Source organism: Triticum dicoccoides, chromosome 3A, assembly GCF_002162155.2.
Source record: "Triticum dicoccoides isolate Atlit2015 ecotype Zavitan chromosome 3A, WEW_v2.0, whole genome shotgun sequence".
Lineage (NCBI taxonomy): Eukaryota > Viridiplantae > Streptophyta > Magnoliopsida > Poales > Poaceae > Triticum > Triticum dicoccoides.
In genome coordinates, this window is record NC_041384.1 from 72,459,358 (window position 1) to 72,467,916 (window position 8,559).

The following is an 8,559-nucleotide window of genomic DNA, read 5'->3' on the forward strand; positions in this document are numbered from 1 at the left end:
GGTGATGTCGATAAACATCATTTTCATACACTACACTACACTATCATACTAGACAGATGTATAGGCAATGTCTAGTGAACTACGGTGACCTTTGGAGTATTTGCGTCTAGTCGGAGTCCAATGACTCGTCTGCAGCCTAGCGTCCTCACGAGAGGCCTCCAGGCGCGGCTGCGTGAATGCATAGTGGAGCTCGAGCTCCTCGATCGTGCTGGCGGTCCGCGGTGTGTCTAACCAACCATGCCCATTTCACAGCAAAGAATGGATATCATGCTAGCTTCGTGCCGATGGTTCAAGATGGTTTTCTGGCTGATAAATTGGTTCGTATAGATTGTAAAGGATTGCCAAAAAGTGATTATCGGAAGATTGGAGTCAAGCTCAGGGTGAGTCTCTCATATAGCCTTATGCCAAAATAGTTAAATGTTTATTTTCCCTGAGGATTACCTGTAACAGAATTCATTTCTCTCTCCTCTTTTGCTGTAGGACATTGTTCCTTGTATTCTTGTGTCTTTTGACAAGGAGCTATTGTTTGGTGGGGGAAAGACCATGATGAAAGCATACAGGATAATGTGCACAAGGCATTCCCTTCAGTTCTTCAATTAGAGAGTGCAGCATTGAATAATGAGAGTGTTGAACAGGAAGAAACATCAAGTGAGAGTGCATCAGGAGAGAATGAGCATGGTGGAAAAGAAGAAACATCAAGTGACTGTTCTTCTGATGAGTGGTCTGAGATCAGTAGCTCTGAGGACGCATATCACACGATTGATGAACTGCCGCCTGGTGTTCACAAAATTGGCATGTACTAGTCACAACCAAAATCAGTAGCCCTGTTTCTGTCATTTGAAACTCTCCATGGCTATTTTTGGTGACTGTACAAGTTTGTTTATTTCCATAGGTTAGCCATATAGTTGAGATTCAAATTAAGCAATTGTAGCTTGAGGGTCCAACAGTCAGTACTCAGTGAATCAGAGTGCCTTTTCTTATCTTATTATACTGATCGCTAGTAGAATGAACACAGTGAAACATTGAATACTATACAAATGCCATTTGACTTCCTAGAGCATCATGCAAATTCTAAAGAACATCGATTGAACAACGCTGTCTACATTTTTCTTGCCTTTTGTTTTATCCACCACTGCCTATTGAATTGACTGCCCATCCTGGAGTGGAGGATAGGGTCCAAGTTTGTAGCTTTGACAGGGCTGCATCGGTTGGAGGCGAGGGATCACAAGAGGCTGGCGCTTTAGCCTTCGCCTCACCAACAGTTACTAGTCAGCCACTCAGGATCAAGCGCTTCGACCAAGGTAAAATGTTGGAAGAAAACAAACTAGACTATAAGACAGTTTATTGAGTAAATTTCTCAAACCAACGCTTTCTTTTCCAAACTATAAAAAAATCCTACACTTCAAGAAAGTATTTACAACCATATCGCAAGTGACAAAAGTGTGGTCTGGAAATATTCTGTCACATAAGTGTGGTTTTGTGAAATGCACTTTTAGAGGCGTGATTTCTTGATGCTTTGTGACAAAAGAAGTCTGTTTTCGTTTTTTGAGAAATTTATTACTCCAGTCTATATCTAATCTGCCTCAGTTCCAGTTCTCACCTTGGGTGGCGGCAGTGCGTCTCTTGCATATTTCCCGGATGGACCAGTCAAGGTGAGATATTAGAAGAAACTGAACCATCACTCCATGTTTCCAATGGATGGTTCAGCTCCCTCTAATCCTCGCTTTGAGCGGTGCATGCAGGTTTGTAGCTGTTTGTAACCCAATCTGTTCCTTGTCTCTAGGCTGCAGACAGGCAATCAATCAGTCAACCGAAGGTGAGATATTGGAGGAAAACAAGCTGATCGGTGACCATGATTAATTGGCCATCTGTTTGTTTTCCTCCAACTCTCACTTTCAGTGCCTGACAAGCACCTCTCCAGGAAAGAACTGGCTGAAACAGAACTATCTATTCAGATGCTACCCTGCACTGGAGCTATGGAGTTGCTGCTTGCTCTAGGGCTCTAGTCAAGTTTATTTATAGCCAGCCCACCTGGGAAGCAGCAGCATGTATTTTCTGTTGCAGCTGCATGCCCATTGTGCTGTGTCCTGAATTCTGTTTAAAAGGTGAAAAGGCTTCAGGATCTGTACCATGTACTTACTCTGGTACCAGACTACCAGTGTAACTAACTGTCACATGCAAACTGATCAGGCTTCGGTTCACTCTCCATGGTACTTTGGTCTCAGTTACAAATGATCTGAGGGTTATTAGTAAGGATTCGACTACGACTAACATTGCAATAAAATGGAAGGAACAATGAATAATGTACATAAAGTTTCACCAGATTCAATCATGATATTTACTGTAAGAGGGGAAAAGCCCTAAAGAACATTTACATGAGTTCAGGTTTTGTTTCATGTAGAGGTTTGAAGTTTCAGGAATTTCATATAACATCCACGCATCTACAATTTACAGACGTTGAACAAAGGCAGTGCACTAACCTAGTTCACTCCAATGTCAACTTTTCTTAGCAATTCCCGCACAAAAGAAAGAAAAAAACCTTTTCTTCGCAATTATTTTTTGTGCTCACAGCCACAATTTTTAGAATATTAGAGCAACTTTAGCACATGTGTCATACCCGCAGCCTCTAAACCCTTTTTGGAGTGTCCCATAATTTTTTTGGAGGCTGCAGAGCCTATCAGCAAACTCAGATTCATCCCTCCATAGGTTTTTCTCTCATTTATTTGCATCAACTCAATAAATCTACTTCTAATTGGGGGTAATCGAATGCTGAATAAAATTGGATCAATGCTCAAACAGCATTGTAAATACGTAGCTCTTTATACTGCAGTAGAGTTTGCCGCTTTTTACATATATTTAGTACTGTAGCTAATGTCGATAAACAACATTTTCCTACACTATCGTACTAGACAGATGTATAGGCAATGTCTAGTTAAGTTAACTATATGGTGGCCTTCGGAGTCCTGGCGTCTAGTCGGAGTCCAATGACTCGTCTGCGGCCTAGCGGCCTCACGAGAGGCCTCCATGCACGGCTGCGTGAATGCATAGTGGAGCTCGAGCTCCTCGATCGTGCTGGCGGTCTGCGGTTTGTCTTAACCAACCATGCCCATTTCACAGCAAAGAATGGATATTATGCTAGCCTCGTGCCGATGGTTGGAGATGGTTTTCTGGCTGATGAATTGGTTCATATAGATTGTAAAGGATTGCCAAAAGTGATTATCGGAAGATTGGAGTCAAGCTCAGGGTGAGTCTCTTATATAGCCTTATGCCAAAATAGTTAAATGTTTATTTTCCCTGAAGATTACCTGTAACAGGATGCATTTCTCTCTCTAACTTTTTTGCTGTAGGACCTTGTTCCTTGTATTCTTGTGTCTTTTGACAAGGAGTTATTGTTTGGTGGGGGAAAGACCATGATGAAATGATGAAAGCATACAGGATAATGTGCACAAGGCATTCCCTTCGGTTCTTCAATTAGAGAGTGCAGCATTGAAGAATGACTGAATGAGAGTGTTGAACAGGAAGAAACATCAAGTGAGAGTGCACCAGGAGAGAATGAGCATGGTGGAAAAGAAGAAACATCAAGTGACTGGTCGTCTTCTGATGAGTGGTTCGATCTCCCGAGAGCTGATCTTGCGCTTCGACAAGGCCCAGGAGGACCGTGCACTCTCCCCACCCGAGGACTGGTTGCGGAAACAACTGAAGATCGCCTACCTTGGGCTGGCGTCCTTAGAGCGCACGATCGCGAGGCAACAGGCACGGATCGCCACCCTCAGGGACGGAGATGCTAACACGGCCTTCTTCCACCGCCAGTGTTCCTACCGCCGGCAGAAAAATCACATATTCAGCCTCACCGTGGATGGACACGTGATCACGGATCAAGAGGGGATGGCGCAGGCGGCCTTCGCACACTTTGACGAGCTGCTGGGCACAACCGGCGCGCGCGACCACTCGCTTGACTTGGCGCAGCTCATAGAGCCGAGCGACCTGACATGCCTGGACGCCCCGTTCACCCCCGACGAGATATGGGATGCGGTCAAACACCTCCCGGCACGCAAGGCGCCCGGACCCGACGGCTTTACTGCTGAATTTCTACGGGCCTGCTGGGGCATCGTCAGGCACGACTTCCTTGATGTCTTCCAGCAACTCTTCGAGCTGCGCGGTCGAGGCTTTAGCAAGCTTAACCAAGCTCTCTTGACCCTGCTCCCGAAGCGCGCCGACGCCTGCCAGCTTCGTGATTATCGCCCGATCTGCCTGATTCACCTTATGGCGAAGATCTTCGCGAAAGTGCTCTCACTACGCCTAGCGCCCAGGCTGACGGACTTGGTTAGCCGGAACCAGAACGCTTTCATCCCGGGCCGGAGCCTCCACAACAACTTCGTCCTCGTCAGGCAATCAATGAAGATGCTGCACCAACTTGGGGCCCCGAGAGTCATGATCAAACTCGACCTCACGCGAGCGTTCGATTCCCTATCCGCCCTTCCTCTTCGAAGTGCTGTGCCAGTACGGGTTTGGACCCAGATTCAGGGAATGGCTCGCAATTCTGCTCTCGACCTCGAGCACCCGGATCATGCTCAATGGCGAGCCAGGGCCGCCAATTTGGCACCGCTGCGGACTGCGCCAAGGTGACCCCGTGTTGCCGCAACTCTTCGTGCTCGCCGTGGACACCCTAGGGCGCCTTATCCGGTGCGCCCATGATTCAGGCATCCTGCAGCAGCTGCACCCGCGGCGTACAATACCGGCCATCTCCCTATACGCCGACGACGTGATGATATTCTGCCACGCTACACCAGGCGACGTGGAGGCAGTCAAGGGCATCCTAACCCTGTTTGGAGAAGCCAGCGGCCTCCGGGTGAACTACACCAAGAGCTCAGCCACTATCCTACACGGCGACACCGACGCGGCAGCAACGATTGCTCAAGCGGGATGCGCGTTGGCCGAGCTTCCCATCACCTATCTTGGCATCCCACTTACGCTGTGACGCCCCTCCGCCACCCAGCTACAGCCCCTTGTCGATTCCGTGGCTGCTAGCCTCCCCGCATGGAAGGCATGGCTCATGAACAAGGCCGGAAGACTAGCACTGGTCAAATCGGTGCTCTCAGCCATCCCAGTCCACCAAATGCTTGCATTTGCCCCACCCAAGAAGACACTCAAGCAGCTGGAGAAGATACAGCGAGGCTTCCTATGGGCTGGACGCGCAACGGCCAACGGTGGACACTGCCATGTCAACTGGCGCCATGTGTGCCGACCATTGGAGCACGGTGGCTTGGGGATTCGGGACCTGGAGCGCGCCGGCCTCGCGCTGAGGCTACGATGGCTATGGTACGCGCACACGGACGACGACCGCGCTTGGCAAGGGCTCAACCTCCAATTCTCTAGAGAGGAGCGCGCGCTATTCTTCGCCTCCACCACTATGGTCCTTGGGGACGGAGCGACGGCCCTATTCTGGGAAGATCGCTGGTTACATGGACAATCAGTTTGCGAATTCGCCCCTGCGCTACACCAATGCATCCCCAAGCGGTGACGCAAAGCAAGAACGGTGGCGGAGAGCCTAATGGGCAATGCTTGGGCCCGAGACATCCAAGGGGTACTTGGGATCCACGAGATTGGGCAATACCTGATGCTATGGCAGGCCGTGCAGCACGTCTCCTTCACGCACGAGCCTGACCGCTTGCGCTGGAGGTGGACGCCCAGCGGCACCTACACGGCACAATCTTGCTATGCCGCGACATTCCATGGATCCAAGAGGTGCCCTTCTTGGAAACTGACATGGAAGAGTTGGGCACCGCCGCGTGTCCGGTTCTTCCACTGGCTTGCCAACCAAGACCGTTGCTGGACAGCGACACGCCTCGCGCGCCACGGCCTGCAACACCACCCAAGGTGCCTCCTATGCGATCAGGCACCAGAGACAATCCAGCACCTGCTCCTGGCCTGCCCATTCTCCAGGCAAATCTGGCACGCCATCCTGGACTGGACACGCATACCTTCGCAGCCACCGAACAGCGAGCCGACACTCATGGACTGGTGGCAGAAAACGAAAAGGCAGACGCCCCACGGATTGCGCAAAGGCCTGCAGTCCATCACCATGCTCATCTCATGGATGATATGGAAGCACCGAAACAAATGTGTCTTTGAAAATGCGCGACCCTCGGTAGAAGTTTTAGTGGATAGGATTAAGGCCGAGGCCAAGTGCCGGGCACAAGCAGGGGCACAGGGGCTCAGGATTGTCCTGCCCACATCCTGGGACGTCCACTGAAGGGGAATTTGACCCTTGTAGCACTAGCCTCCTAGGAGGACTGTAATCTCCCATCTTTTCAATGCAATGAAGCGCAAATCCTTTGCATTTTCTCGAAAAAAGATCAATAACTCTGATGAAGTGCCAGATGATAAGTAGGACATTTCCAGGGTAGAATATCCTTAGATCAATCTGACATATCCAGAGGACACATATCACACGATTGACGAACTGCCACCAAGTGTTCACAAAATTGGCATGTACTAGTCACAACCAAAATCAGTAGCCCTGTTTCTGTCATTTGAAATTCTCCATGTCTAGTTTTTGGTGAATGTACAAGTTTGTTTATTTCCACAGGTTAGCTACAGTTGAGATTCAAATTAAGCAATTGTAGCTTGAGGATCCAACAGTTAGTACTCACCGAACCAGAGTGCCTTTCCTTATCTTATTATACTGACCGCTAGTAGAATGAAAAAGTGAAAATAATAATATTATACAAACGTCATTTGGCTTCCTAGAGCACCATGCAAATTCTAAAGAACATCGATTGAACAATGCTGTCTAATTTTTTCTTGCCTTTTGTTTTATCCACCACTGCCTATTGAATTGACTGCCCTTTGTAGAGTGGAGGATAGACTTCCAAGTTTGAAGCTTTGACAGGGCTGCATCGGTTGGAGGCGAGGGATCACAAGAGGCTGGCGCTTTAGCCTTTGCCTCACCAACAGTTACTGGTAAGCTACACAGGATCAAGCAATTCGGCCAAGGTACGATGTTAAAAGAAAACAAACTAGACTATAAGACAGTTTCTTGAGTAAAATTCTCAAAACCACACCGTCTTTCTCAAAACTATAAAAAATACTGCACTTCAAGAACGTATTTACAAACCATATTGCGAGCGACAAAAGTGAGGTCTGGAGAAATATTCTGTTACATAAGTGTGGTTGTGTGAAATGCACTTTTAGAGGTGTGGTTTCTTGATGCTTTGTGACAAAAGAAGTCTGTTTTTGTATTTTGAGAAACTTATTACTCCAGTCTATATCTATCTGCCTAAATTACAGTTTTCACCTTGGGTGGCCGCGGTGCGTCTCTGGCATATTTCCCGGATGAACCAGTCAAGGTGAGATATTAGAAGAAACTGAACCATCACTCCATGTTTCCAATGGATGGTTCAGCTCCCTCTAATCCTCGCTTTGAGCGGTGCATGCATGTTCCTAGCTGTAACCCAATCTGTTCCTTGTCACTACTCACTAGGCTGCAAACGCCAACGCCAGGCAATCAGTCAACTGAAGGTGAGATATTGGAGGAAAACAAGCTGATCGGTGACCATGATTAGTTAGCCATGATCTGTTTGTTTTCCTCCAACTCTCACTTTCAGTGACTGACAAGCACCTCTCCAGAAAAGAACTATCCATTCAGTCATTCAGATGCTACCCTGCACTGGAGCTGTGGAGTTGCTGCTTGCTCTAGGGCTCTGGTCAAGTTTATTTATAGCCAGCCCACCTGGGAAGAAGATAGTTGTAGCCTTCAGTGCTAGAATAGCAGCAGCATATTTTTCTGTTGCAGCTGCATGCCCATTGTGCCGTGTCCTGAATTCTGTTTAAATGGTGAAAGGCTTCAGGACTTGTACCATGTACTGTGGTACTAGACTACCAGTGTAACTCACTGTCACATGCAAACTGATCAGGCTTCAGTTCACTCTCCATGGTACTTTGGTCTCAGTTATAAATGATCTGAGGGTTATTGGTAAGGATTCGACTACGACTAACATTACAATAAAATGGAAGGAATAATGAATAATGTACATAAAGTTTCACCAGATTCAATCATGATATTTACTGTAAGAGGGAAAAATCCTTAAAGAACATTTACTTGAGTCCAGGTTTTGTTTCATGTAGAGGTTTGAAGTTTCAGAAATTTGACACAACATCCACGCATCTACAATTTACAGACGTTGAACAAAACCGGTGCACTAACCTAGTTCACTTCAATGTCAACTTCTCTTAGCAATTCCCGCGCAAAAGAAAGAAAGAAGAACTTTTCTTCGCAATTATTTAGAATATTAGAGCAACTTTAGCACATGTGTCATACCCGCAGCCTCTAAACCCGTTTTGGAGTGTCCCATACTTTTTTGGAGGCTGCAGAGCCTATCAGCGAACTCAGATTCACCCCTCCATAGGTTTTTCTCTCATTTATTTGCATCAACTCAATAAATCTACTTCTAATTGGGGGGCAATCAAACACTGAATAAAATTGGATCAATGCTCAAACAGCATTGTAAATACGCAGGTATTTATATTGCAGTAGAGTTTGTCGCTTTTTTACATATA

The 8,559-nt window shown here is 47.2% G+C and overlaps 1 long non-coding RNA gene across 1 annotated transcript; it reads left to right on the forward strand.

Annotated features, from left to right (window-relative positions):
- The first annotated feature begins 6 nt into the window (after positions 1 to 6).
- LOC119267226 lies at positions 7 to 2,303 on the forward strand. Its single transcript, XR_005132334.1, has 4 exons — positions 7 to 380; positions 481 to 1,301; positions 1,594 to 1,652; positions 1,784 to 2,303. It is a non-coding gene; the product is annotated as an uncharacterized LOC119267226 (long non-coding RNA).
- The last annotated feature ends 6,256 nt before the right edge of the window (positions 2,304 to 8,559 follow it).